This window comes from Tiliqua scincoides, chromosome 1 (assembly GCF_035046505.1).
Source record: "Tiliqua scincoides isolate rTilSci1 chromosome 1, rTilSci1.hap2, whole genome shotgun sequence".
Classification (NCBI taxonomy): Eukaryota; Metazoa; Chordata; class Lepidosauria; order Squamata; family Scincidae; genus Tiliqua; species Tiliqua scincoides.
This window is the reverse complement of record NC_089821.1, coordinates 123,923,189-123,936,834: the sequence shown is the minus strand read 5'-3', so window position 1 is coordinate 123,936,834 and position 13,646 is coordinate 123,923,189. Positions and strand designations below refer to the sequence as shown.

Here is a 13,646-nt window from a genome sequence, read left to right as displayed (position 1 = left end):
TAATCGGGCAGAGAGCAAGATCAGCATTCTTATCAGTTTGGAACGCTCTGTTAGGAAGCACGGCTCTGTTAGGAAGCACAGACACTTTTCTGTTAGGAAGCACAGACACTTTTAACGGATGGACAGTGTGAGAATCAGGACGTTGAGCAGCCCTCCTGATTTTCATCAAGTCCAATAAATAAATAATAATAATTTCCAATTGGCTCCTCAATGCTAATTTGGCACTGCAGCATAAATTAGGTGATAAGAAATTCTAAAATCTAATTACACAAACCCCCAAGTTAAATTGCCTTTATATGTGTATAAGTACAAACCCTACAGATCTGTCTCAAATATGTTCCAATGCACCAAAGATGTATCCTGAGATGCACCGCTCAAGAAGAAAATGATTTGCATGAAGATAATGTAAAGCGTTAGAAGTATTTGTTTCTTTAGTATAAACTATTCTATATATGTGTACTCTTGTTTAACCTTCAGACATCATGAAATGTTTTTAGCATTATACACTGGGTGACCTAGACCCAAGGAGGGGAAGAATTAACTAGATCTTTCACTATTTACCACACTGACTCCATGAGTATGTGTTTTGCTTTGTTATGTTTTTTTACTTTATACTCAGAAATCATGAATGCCTCAGCATTATCACCTGCGGTGACCTCCAAGACAGGGTCAGTATGGCTAACTCCAACCAACGCATCCACTGGACAAGCCCTCTAGCAAGCCACGCAAGTTCTGTGCTATATGGACCTAACTTCCAACCAAATGCTGGTTCAGACCTGAAGACGGTTCCTGCCTGTGCTTCTCTGAACTGAAACAAATAGTGGAGGCAACTTGGCTGTGAAGGAGACTAGACCTCTTTTCCTCAACCTGTGTACGCCCACTGAAGGAAGACACGGCAAGGTTGAAGATACACTGGTCCCTCGCCACACGCCCCAGATGGACAGATGGAGATTCAACACGGGAGGTACAAGCTTCTCAAGTCCTGACTATACACAACATCGCCTGGAAGACAGCTGCTGGAAGATGAAGAAAACTTTGCTCGCCTGATACTGAAGGATATGTTGGAGTTGGACCTGCTGAGGGGACTCACCGCAGATGAATAATAAGCGGTTATTGGCATGTATGATTTCTTTGGATGAAGAAATTGTTGTTTTATTGCAGTTGTTTTATTGCAGTATTTTTATTCATTCTTTTATTTTCCATTGTATCTTCAGTTTGTGTTTGCTTTCCTGAATGCAATTTCAGTAAACTCTGTATTTTGTACCAAAACATTGGATTATACCTGTATTTTGCATTAACTTGGGTAAACCTCACTTAAAGTTGCTAGACATCCTCTGGCACCAAAGAGTTAATCTGCATTTTAACTGACACTGCTAGCCGTGTTTACCTGTATCCTAGCTGATTAAGAGAATTCCCTCCATTCACACCCAAGTTACCCATTGGTACATTAAAAGTAAACACCCTAAGTTACACATTTATCTCCAAACATTCTGCTTACATGTAAGCAACTTTTCAATATCCTTAAATACTAAGAGGGTTTAACTAGCAAATGGTCACTCTCCTGAGTGCCCAAACATGGAGTCACTCTCCAGGGTGTCCACACAAGCTGCTCACAGAAACTGCTGAAATCCTACCCTCTTTCTGGCCTCCTTGGGGCCCATCAGGGGGGAGAACTATCCCCAAAAATGCCCAGCTCACAATACCAAGATACCCACAATTCCTGGCTTCAAAGATCAGGCTTCTCTTGTTTAGGCCCTTCTCTGTCCTCTGCTCAGGAATGCTGCTACTCAGCACCTACCATCCTCCTCAGAAAGATCTGGCCACCCCAGATAAGCCAAATACGCAAACTATGGGCCTCCAAGGAAGGACAGGTGGTAAGGAACAAAAGGGTGTGAGGCAGGATAGTTAGGATAAGGGGGGTGTAATTGATTACCCAACCCTCCATAATGGATATCTTGTATGTAGACACCCTGTCATGTAAACATTGTACCGTGCTTCCTAACAGAGCGTTCCAAGCTGATAAGAATGCTGATCTTGCTCTCTGCCCGATTACTTGGTAATTTTCCAAGGATGTTTACCTCTCTTTCTTTGTGTTCTTTTGTGCCCATCCTCTATTCAGAAAACCCTATAAAAACTGTATCATTGTAGCCCATTCTTTGTCCATCATGCCTGTGTGGTGGACTCGTTTTGCAAAACGTAGTAAAAGCTTTTTCCGAAGCCCTCTGAATTCTCCTGTCTGTGGTTTGCCTCTCCGCCATCCCACGAATACTGCGCCCATTCGGGAACAATGGTATTTGCATACATAAGAAGGTCATGGGCAATGTGCACCAGGGCTCAGGCATCTTTCCACTATAGGAAAGGATGGTTGTATGGGGTGTTGCCTGTTAAATGGCATCCTACAAAACAGAGAACAATAACCAAAAATGCTTCTCAGGAAATGTACCATTCTGCCTCAGCAATAATGGTTGCACGGCTGTTGCTGTCGGTTTTGTGCTGCTAAAGCTCTAATTCTGTCTTGCAAATAAATGATATAACTCAAAAAGATGTATGTAGATTTAGGGCTAAACATTTTACCAGCGGTCAAATGTCACTTTTTGCCTTATTTCCTTCTGCTCTAAATACAGAGGGAGGGGGAGAGGGTATTTTCCTCCCTAAAGGGGAAAAGTTAAGAGGGACTTGAATCTTTACCCTGCCAGAGTAAAGCAGCTTGGAGGCTGCTTTTGGTGGAAACAATGGCTCAAGGAGAAGGGTTAAGCAGTCTCTCCTTCCCCCTTATTCCTTTTCAGTATTCTGCTCCTGATTCCAGCCTCTTGTGAACATAGCATAAGAACAGCCCCACTGGATCAGGCCATAGGCCCATCTTGTCCAGTTTCCTGTATCTCACAGCGGCCCACCAAATGCCCCAGGGAGCACACCAGATAACAAGAGACCTCATCCTGGTGCCCTCCCTTGCATCTGGCATTCTGACATAGCCCATTTCTAAAATCAGGAGGTTGCACATACACATCATGGTTTGTAACCCGTACTGGATTTTTCCTCCAGAAACTTGTCCAATCCCCTTTTAAAGGCATCCAGGCCAGACGCCATCACCACATCCTGTGGCAAGGAGTTCCACAGACCAACCACACGCTGAGTAAAGAAATATTTTCTTTTGTCTGTTCTAACTCTCCCAACACTCAATTTGAGTGGATGTCCCCTGGTTCTGGTGTTATGTGAGAGTGTAAAGAGCATCTCTCTATCCACTCTGTCCATCCCTCACATAATTTTGTATGTCTTTGTGGGCTGTTCTTGCAGAAAAAAAATAAAGTTGGTGAAAATTTACATGCAGCTGTATATACGTAGTAACATGTCATTTGACCCTTGGCTATTGGCCAGAGTAATATCTTATTTGTACCTATCGGTCCAGTAGTGTAGAGCAAAGTAGCAACAGATTCAGAGACTTGGGTAAGTGGTAGACATTGGGCATGTTTGGGCAGTGTTAGTGACACATGTCTGCAAGGCATGAGAGGGAAAAGTCTAGAAAATATCTCTGCCTCTTCAACACCAGGGTTCTCAGTGTGTCATGCCTGAACATTTTCCGTCACACAGGTAGAAAGAACAGAAACTTTGGTATTGGTTAAAGTGGAAGATTAGTTTTAAAAAATGATCCCTCTGGTGCTACACTAATGCTGCCTGACCACTCTCTGGTTGTGTCGTCAGTAGTATGATGTGCCACTTCCCCATGCAGTGAAAAGATACCTTGCTGCTGGGAAGAACCACGCTCTTGTGTTTGCTGCTTATGAAAATCAGCAGGAGCAATATATGTGTGACAGCAGTGGATGGAAAGCTCATAGTTTGAAAGAGTCACATTTATGATGCAGTCCTGTGAATGTTGAACTAGCAAGCGAATCCCACTGTGTTCAGTGGGGCTTACTCCCTAGGAAGTGTGTCTGAGTACAGCCTAGGTTGGTTGCTTGGTTGTTTAATTAACTTGTTTGTCCATTAACAGAATTTGTACTCTACTTGTCCATCCCCAGAATAAAGGCATCAAGGCATCTTTTATAAAGCCAAAGTTTGAGAAAACCTTCTATATCTTTCCTTCAGGGCCTCTGGGGTGCTAGAGGGGAGCTGAGAGAGATCAGTCCATGTTCCTTACCCAACCTCCTCCTGGGTCAGAGTGGGAGAAGGAAGCAGTCTCTGAATGCTATTCCCTGGGCAATAGTGGCACCATCAACCTCCACACCTTGCCTCTGGAATGATGTCATCACAGGGCCTTTGAGGAAACCCAGTTGTGGATTGGGGGGGGGGTGTTAGAAAGCAGCACTGCTGTCGGTTGCTCACTTGCCTGGCTGTCAGGGCTGGAAAAGGTTAGCTCATGGACCCTTGGGTGACCCTGGACCCTCAGCCAGTGCCCAGCCTGGCTGACCCTGACATGGCTCATTTATGGCTACACCTGTAAAAATACAATATTGGTCTTGCATCTGCCGTGCATCTTTCACAAACACAAATTTGCACAGGCTGTTGTGCTACATATTTAACCCATGCCCATCCCAACGTGCCCTTTTCTTCCATTCAGCTGTGTAGAAGTGTGGATAACTGCTTGGTGCAGGCTCCTTTCTGTCTGAGGAAAAAGCCTGCAATTTTTAAGGCAAAAACATTGAAGGATTTACTTTAGGTGTCTTTAATCTCCTGAATATGAAGCAGCAGCACTGTGAGTGTTAAATAAATGAGGAGTTAACAAAAGTATTACCCTTTTACGTACCCTTCTCCAGCACCTGCATGCAGCCAAGGGGAGCTTGATAATTAACTTCAGTGGGAACAATGTTGCTGCCTGGGATTTCATTCCGTCCCTGGACTGTTTTGTCTTTGAATCATACACTATTGTGAAAATAGTTGACTTTTCTTTCATTGCATTCAGTGTTGGTCTGAATTTGCAGCATGAAAAGATTTTCCCAACCAAATATTGTGCTTGTTTGAAAAATCACTCCTCATTTCCATGACTGGAGTTTGCAATCTGTTTTGAAATTGTGGTTGGGGGAGGAAGGGTCCTGACTAGGGCTGGGCCTTTTCTTTATCCTCATTCATTTAATTGTTGGTCAGCATTTTCCAACTGATGCTATCACTGTTTCAAGTACAGCAATACCTTGACTTTCATCCACTTGACTTTTGCCGCTGTGCTCTTTCAGCCGTTTTCAATTATAACCACATTTCGAATTTCCTCTTTCATCTGATTTCATCCAATCTTCCACGAAGTTCACTGACGTTCTTATGTTTTTCTTTTATTTCTGTTCGTTTAGGTTTTGCATTCATTTGCATGTGTTATATAGTTTTCTTTCCAGCCAAAATAAATTTGCAAGCTAAGGAAGGCTGTGCTTTGACATTTATCCATTTTTTACTTTCATCTATGCTCTGGTCCTTAGCCAGACAGAAGTGCAAGGTATTGCTGCAATATTCATATTTGTCATAGATTGCACAATAGCTATTTGCCTATGTGACTAGCATTTTGGAGCTTTTTATTCCAGAATATTTTTTTCCTGAGGAAAAAATTCTGGGAATAGCTGTGGAGTATGCAACTCATTCCAAGTAGTCCTTATTTAGGGCTCCATTTGGGTTTAAAGACAGCAAAGTTGTTGGCTTCTTAAAGAGGCACTAACTTCCGTCCTATATTCCATTGTCTAGTATGAGGAACCTTATTGCCCACAGATCTGCTGCTGATGTGGAGAGCTTCAACCTGCTGCTAGTGAACTGCCTTGCCAGTGGATCTGTTATTGAGCAAACAATCCAGACTTACCACTTGGCTCAGAAGGCTTTTATTATGTGCTGCTTCCTTAAGAAGAAAGCAGCAACTGTTACCCTGCACATGCCCGATCTCGTCTGATCTTGGAAGCTAAGTAGGGTCAGGCCCGGTTAGTACTTGGATGGGAGACCGCCTGGGAATACCGGGTGCTGTAGGCTTATACCATAGTCTTTCGAGACTGAAGGTTGCCAACCAAGCACAGAAAGCCTCAGGATGAAAGAGGCCATGTGAAAGCCCTGGGAAACTTTCAGATTTACAGCATGAATGGTTGGGTCTGTAAGATCTCCTCAGGGGCTTGAATGGTACTAGGTCTATGGACAAGAAACAGGAAACATCCAGAGATAAGTTGAGCTTGTCTTTTTCTTGCACTGGGCAGTGCAGTGCAGATTGCATGAGAGCTAGTTTGTCACACCTTGCAGGCGAAAGAATTATTTCTTATTTAACAAAGTGGCTCAGCTTTCTTATTTAACAATGTAATTCATTGGTGCAGCTTTTGCTGCTCTGCTGTACATCCCGCTTTCTATGTGATGTAGGCCTCCTTCCCACAAACAGCAGATGAAGTGGTCAACTTTTTTTTTCCATAGTGCTGTTTCAGACTACAGATGTAGGGTCAAAGAGGGGAAAATGCCTGTGAGAGGCCCCTTGCTGTGTAACTGAGAACTTCTCTCTGTCTTGTCTTTAAAACAAATAGGAAACAATTAAGAGAGGGGGAAAAATAAAAATGACACCATTCTTAATGCCCTTAAAGGGAAGTTTTTGGCAAGCGGGTGTCTCCCAGGGGCCTTTTTCTGGATCCTAATTTCCGCTCATCTCACCAAAGCCTGGTTCAGCTAGAATGTGTTCTCTTTACAAGATTTTAATTGTGAAAGTGGAGCCTATGTCAGATTTGACTTACTGTACATTAAAGAAACATATGACACTGAGGAATTGATTTCCTTTCCTCAAGGCTTTCCGTGCTCAGGCGTTTCCCTTCCCTTATTGGTATACTTTCTGATGTGACCAGCGTATTCCAGTTTTCATACTCTGATAAGCTCCTTTTTCTAGAAAGCCAAATAGACTATATTTTGTAGAGCTGTTAACAATTATTTGTCACCCAGATGCTCAATATTTGCATCAGTTAGATAATACTGCAGTCCTATAATATTCTAGGTTGTGAGCATAAAAGTCTGGGTAGTAGGATGCAAACACAAACATAGATAACCTGTTTCTGGGTCTCTTGATGCTTTAAATTTAATTTAAAAGCATCCAAGAGATGTGATTGACACAACAGCAGAGGAGATTTAACCCTTTTTCCCCATGCTGCTTGCCTGATCCAAATTGTTCCCAAACCTTCTATTATCCTACTGGGGAAAAAAAGACTAGGTCTGAGCCAAAGTATCACCCTGGATAAATTTAAGAAGCAAAAACCAACCAGTTGCACAGTTTAAGATTATATAAGATTATGGGGTGCAAAATCCCCCCAATCCAGTTCACTGCAAAGTTCATGTCTACTGTGACAGCTTGCAGGCACCAGGATCAAGGCCAGTTTGTTGACAAGAAAAGTTGCCCAGTTGTCTAGGCAACCGAACACCTCTTGCAAAGTGCAGTACTGGAAGGAGTGTCCCTGTTGCTTAGGCAACTGGGTGACTTTTCCAGAGCAGCAAAATGTGTGTAATCAAAGTGACTGCAAACAACCACAGGAGAAATCAAGTAAGGGTTGATCAGAAGGGAAGGAAGGCACAATAGGCCAAAGAATGTAATGCCCTCCCAAAGCATCAACAAAATGGGGGTGTCAACCTTGCGTCCTGCAAACTTTCATCAGTGAATTTGGGCTCAGTCCTAAAGAAATTAGGTGGCTGTGTCATGTCTTCCATTCATTTATTATGCCTGTTAGGAAGGGAGTTTGTTGCTGCATGCCACCTTCCCAACCCTTACTGTGTCCCCATTGCCTCCACCAGTTCTTCTGCTGTGTTACATGTGGTTCTGCAATATTTCTTTTGGTATAGTGGCTAAATAGATTGAGCAAATGTGCGGGAGACAAAAATACAGTCAATCTTTGGTATCCGCACACTCCATTCCCATGGATTTGCTTATCTACAGGAACAAGAGTGTGATTTATCATGCCCCACTTGCTGCCTCTTCTCAGCTATCCATGGCATCCATGGCCATGCTGAAGCTATCAGTGGTGGCCATTTTGATGGTATTCTGATCATATCCTGGGGCTTGGGGCCATCATTTTGGAGATATCGCTGGTCATTTTGAAGGTACTATACATATTCTGATCATTTCCTGGGCTGGCAAATTTGATTCTCTCCCGAACCCTATTGATCTCATAGGATTAATGAATCTGGGATTAATACCAGGTAAATACCAGGTATTTAGGATTAATGAATTTAGGATTCATTTACCTAAAATTTACCCGGTATTTAGGATTAATGAATTAACCCACTGGGGGCTGGGGATAAGAATAGGCCCTCAGTTTGGCTGTACTTGTCGTAAGAAGCGACTAAACAGCCACCAGGTAGGTGGGACTCGTCAGCCTGGGAAGGCAGCTCATCTGAGAGAAGGAAAACTCTGATCCCAAACCTCCACTGCCTTGTGGCTACATCCAGTTATGGAAAAGGCTTCAGGAGTCAACCTCAAGGCAAAATCCGGAGCCGGAGTCCCTGAGGCAGTTCATGGCTGAACACAGTTACGTTCTGGCAACTCCTGCGACGCCGCTGGAACCAACCGTATTGGCCTCTGCCTTTCCATTGGACCATTTCAGCGACGTGGAGAGGGGGGATTTGCTGCCTGGGTAACAGCCTATCCTCCATACCTACTTTACCCAGGCTTCACGCACTGGAGAGGACACTCTGTTCCAGAACCACCATTCAGAGCATGACACCATAGGCTTCCGAGTCTGAAGGATGCCAACAACAATGAATCTGTATGGGTTTTGAGCTGTCTGTGACAGATCAGGAGAGAGATCTTGGGTTGGTGGTGGACAGGTCAATGAAAGTGTTGACCCAATGTGTGGCAGCAGTAAAGAAGGCCAATTCTATGCTTGGGATCATTAGAAAAGGTATTGAGAATAAAACAGCTAATATTATAATGCCGTTGTACAAATCGATGGTAAGGCCACACCTGGAGTATTGTGTCCAGTTCTGGTCGCCACATCTCAAAAAGGACATAGTGGAAATGGAAAAGGTGCAAAAGAAAGCGACTAAGATGATTACTGAGCTGGGGCACCTTCCTTATGAGGAAAGGCTATGGCGTTTGGGCCTCTTCAGCCTAGAAAAGAGACGCCTGAGGGGGGACATGATTGAGACATACAGGGTGACCCAAAAAAAACAGAACCCACAAATCTTTGAATAAAACTGTTAATTTTAATTTTTCTTCTTTTTTCTTTCAGGGTATACAAGTCGACTTTGTGCATGAAATATTGGAACAATAATCTTCCCCAATATGTCTTGGTCAACCAAGGAAAAGTGTCTTGAAATTTACTGGACCTTTGTAGGATTTAATAAATATTTTTATGGGTTCTGTTTTTTTGGGGTCACCCTGTACAAAATTATGCATGGGAAGGATAAAGTGGATAGAAAGATGCTCTTTACACTCTCACATAATACCAGAACCAGGGGACATCCACTAAAATTGAGTGTTGGGAGGGTTAGGACAGACAAAAGAAAATATTTCTTTACTCAGCGTGTGGTCGGTATGTGGAACTCCTTCCCGCAGGCTGTGGTGACGGTATCTGGCCTGGATGCCTTTAAAAGGATATTGGACAAGTTTCTGGAGGAAAAATCCATTATGGGTTACAAGCCATGATGTGTATGTGCAACCTCCTGATTTTAGAAATGGGCTATGTCAGAATGCCAGTGCAAGGGAGAGCACCAGGATGCAGGTCTCTTCTTATCTGGTGTGCTCCCTGGGGCATTTGGTGGGCCGCTGTGAGATACAGGAAGCTGGACTAGATGGACTTATGGCCTGATCCAGTGGGGCTGTTCTTATGTTCTTAAACCCAGCGGATAGCAAGAATTGACTGTATTAGTATTTTCTGTATTAGAAAAATTAAGTATCTTTTCCCCATCAAATACTTGCCTTCAGATATTTAAATGTATTAGAGGTGTTTGTTTCTGGTGAGTAAGATAGGATTACAGCCTAAGTTTTACTGAACACAATGGGCTAGCTTCTGAGTAAGGTAAATAACACCATTTTCAAACACCTCTAATTATATTCAGGAAATAGTTTGAGACAATATTCCTATATCTCTGATCAGTATATTTCATTTGATAGACTATAGCACTATGTGATTTCACATTTATTTTTATGCACAAATGTGGGAGAGAGATACATCAACTGTTGAGTTGCAAAGACTTCTGCTGTAATAATCTTTTCTTGTGATTGTTTGAGTGTTTTCTGCCAAACCCTGTGCTCATTGCCTTGAATAGCCAGTGTAATTCATGGAGGGCAACCCAGTCTTATGCAACTCCAACAGTATTCTATAGGGGAAGTCAGTCTGCACAGACCTGGGTCAGGTGATTGAGGCTGGGAAGGGAGATAGTGTTTTGGCAGTGGTGTCACTAGGGGGGTGCAGGGGGTGCGGGCCGCACAGGGTGACACGCACTGGGGGGTGACACACTAAAATCGCAGTGGAAAGGAGTGACCCCATCATATTATATTCCGCTGGATGTGGAATTTTGAGTGGTATGCAATGCAAAAAACCAGAGTGAAATATCTCCTTTCTATCAAAAGTTATGGCCAAAAAACTGGAGAACAAAAAATGCATGGAGCCCTATGGAAATTGAAACTGAGCTGTATTGCGTGTTTACTCGTGAGTAGGTGACCTTGCCTTAGTCCTTCGGAAAGGGCAGGATGAGAGGAATCCAATGACACCAGAATGGTCCTGATCCAATGAATGCAGCCCCCCAAAAACACCTGAGAAGGAAGTCCCTCCCTCCAGGCAGGTGAATGTATTGAGCACTATGGAAAGCGAAACTAAGCCTCATGGTCATGTTTACTCGTGAGTAAGCAAATGTGCCTTGGCTGGTGTGGAAGATCAGGTGAAGGAGAATGCAAGGCTACCAGAATGGTCCTGATCCTATGCATCTGGAGCTAAAAATGTTCAAAACAGGCTTCAGCTGATAAGGTGAACCTTTTTGAGACTTGCAAAGCCAGGTGGATCCTGACAGTGATCTGGATTAGATAGAAGTTCTTAAATTGAACTGGGCACTGGGTAGGGCTGAAAACCTTATTGGTTTTGGAGGGGGGTGTTATTGCAGGCAGGCTACAGGGGAAATTCACTTGGTGGACCAGGGCTGGCTTCTGCTTATTTAATTATTTGTTTTATTTTAATTATTTATACTTATTTATTTTAATTTGCCTGATGATGTCAATTCCAACGTAACATCACTTCTGGTGGGTCTTGGACAGATTGTCATTCTAAAAAGTGGGTCCCAGTGCTAATAGTTTGAGAACTGCTGCGATAAGGTTAGTAAGTTGACACCTTTGGGGAGGGGGGGTAACATCACTAGTGACCAAAATAACTAAAATCATAATTTGGAAGAATAATACCATCATGTTATATATCAATCAATGTGTAATTTCTTCCAGAATTTGTTCTATCTTTGTTCTACCAAAAGTTACAGCCAAAAAACCAGTGGTGGCGGAGTGATGGGACATCACCACACCTACCACCTGGGGTGTTGCCCCGCCCACTGCATGGGGGGTGACGCGCTGGCATCTTGCACCAGGTGATGCAAACCCTAGTGAAGCCACTGTGTATTGGTGGTTCCACTACCACCAATATCACCTTCTTCCTGGCCTTGATCTGCCCTCCTCCTCGCCTCATCTCCATCCCCACCTCCTCCCACCCCCTGTGCTGAATTACTGGCGCCAGTGGGCATCCTTTGGCTGCTCACCACTTATGGAGTGTTGCATTTTGCAACAGCTGTAAAGGCCCTTATGACTTTGGCCTTATGCCACCAGAACGAGTGTTCTGGAACACTTGTTCTGGTGGCATAAGGCCCTAACAGTTTATTCTGATATTGATAATTTTTCATAGCCGTGACAGAAGCACCTCTGCGGAGAAAAAACAGCACAGTGAGTTTCTCTGTGAGAACATTCCCTTTCAGCAAAGACTGTTTTGTGGTGTCGCCTTTCCTATCCCTGCACTATACAATTTGATTGCAGAAGTTTGGAGAATTATAATTCAAAGTACCAGAAAAGCAGTACAGGTTAAGACTAATTATTCGCGTGGGTTCCGTTCCAAGCATTCATGTGGATGGCAAAAAACACACTATAGCAAATCAATTTAAAAAACAGTTTCTTTGCTCCAGTGATTTTAAAAACAGCCTTGCTGACCTTTGTGATGTAAGATAAGAGTCATTAAAAAGACGATCCATCAATCAGTCCTCCTCCAAGTGCTTACAAAGGCGCTTCATTCAGCCCTTCCCTTCACCAATGCAAAATGAACACCTTTCTTTCACGTGCTCAGGGGGAAGGGAGGGGTCCGCTGGAGAGAGAAGGATTGATGGATTGTCAGCCAGCTTCTCTCTCTCTCTCTCTCTCTCTCATTAAGGAGGCTATTGTTAAAGGACTGTTCAGTTTTTTAAACTGATTTTAAAGGGATGCATTTTTCCCCTTCTCCAGGGATCAGTACATTCCTTCTCATTTGCAGGGGCCATTCGTGTTGAGTCAAATCCATGTATAAAAAGGCTGGACCTGTATGTTGCTCTGAGGGCAATGATGCAATAGACCTTCATATTTTACATATTAGTTGGTTTTATATTTAAGCTCTAGTCTTTATATTGCTCTTCCACTATATATATCTCCACATGGGATTTAGGACATTTTCTGTTCAGCAGCCTCGTGCGACTTAATTGCAGCAGCCTCTTCAATAATTGTAGCCCTGAAATGAGAAGGGAAACCCCTGCAGTGACTTTTTCCCCTAAATTCTCTGATCTGTATGGAGTAGTAGGCCCATGTTGCTATGTCAGCTTATATGGTCTCTGATACTTTTTTTGTTCTTATAGTTGTTCGGTATTATCTAATGTGATTTTGGTTTAAGGCTATGTAAAGTTGGAATTTTTTTTAATGTAGAGGTTCTGTTTTACCTCTGCTGTGTTAGGAGGTAAATATTTCTGAAATAAATGATCTGTGGAGATGTCTAAGAACATAAGAACATAAGAACAGCCCCACTGGATCAGGCCATAGGCCCATCTAGTCCAGCTTCCTGTATCTCACAGCGGCCCACCAAATGCCCCAGGGAGCACACCAGATAACAAGAGACCTCGTCCTGGTGCTCTCCCCTACATCTGGCATTCTGACTTAACCCATTCCTAAAATCAGGAGGTTGCGCATACACATCATCGCTTGTACCCCATAATGGATTTTTCCTCCAGAAACTCGTCCAATCCCCTTTTAAAGGCGTCTAGGCTAGACGCCAGCACCACATCCTGTGGCAAGGAGTTCCACAGACTGACCACGCGCTGAGTAAAGAAATATTTTCTTTTGTCTGTCCTAACCCGCCCAACACTCAATTTTAGTGGATGTCCCCTGGTTCTGGTATTATGTGAGAGTGTAAAGAGCATCTCCCTATCCACTCTGTCCATCCCCTGCATAATTTTGTATGTCTCAATCATGTCCCCCCTCAAGCGTCTCTTTTCTAGGCTGAAGAGGCCCAAACGCCGTAGCCTTTCCTCATAAGGAAGGTGCCCCAGCCCCGTAATCAGCTTAGTCGCTCTCTTTTGCACCTTTTCCATTTCCACTATGTCTTTTTTGAGATGCGGCGACCAGAACTGGACACAATACTCCAGGTGTGGCCTTACCATCGATTTGTACAACGGCATTATAATATTAGCCGTTTTGTTCTCAATACCCTTCCTAATGATCCCAAGCATAGAATTGG

The 13,646-nt window shown here is 43.4% G+C and overlaps 1 long non-coding RNA gene and 1 pseudogene across 1 annotated transcript in view; both read left to right on the top strand.

The window, feature by feature from the left end:
• Positions 1 to 9,249, top strand: part of LOC136648328 (uncharacterized) — a 143,054-nt gene extending 133,805 nt beyond the window's left edge. The window contains exon 3 of the long non-coding RNA XR_010794332.1: positions 9,150 to 9,249. This is a non-coding gene — a long non-coding RNA (uncharacterized lncRNA). The remainder of the gene's footprint in view (positions 1 to 9,149) is intronic.
• Positions 5,815 to 5,934, top strand: LOC136637257 (5S ribosomal RNA; annotated as a pseudogene).
• Positions 9,250 to 13,646: the final 4,397 nt, after the last annotated feature.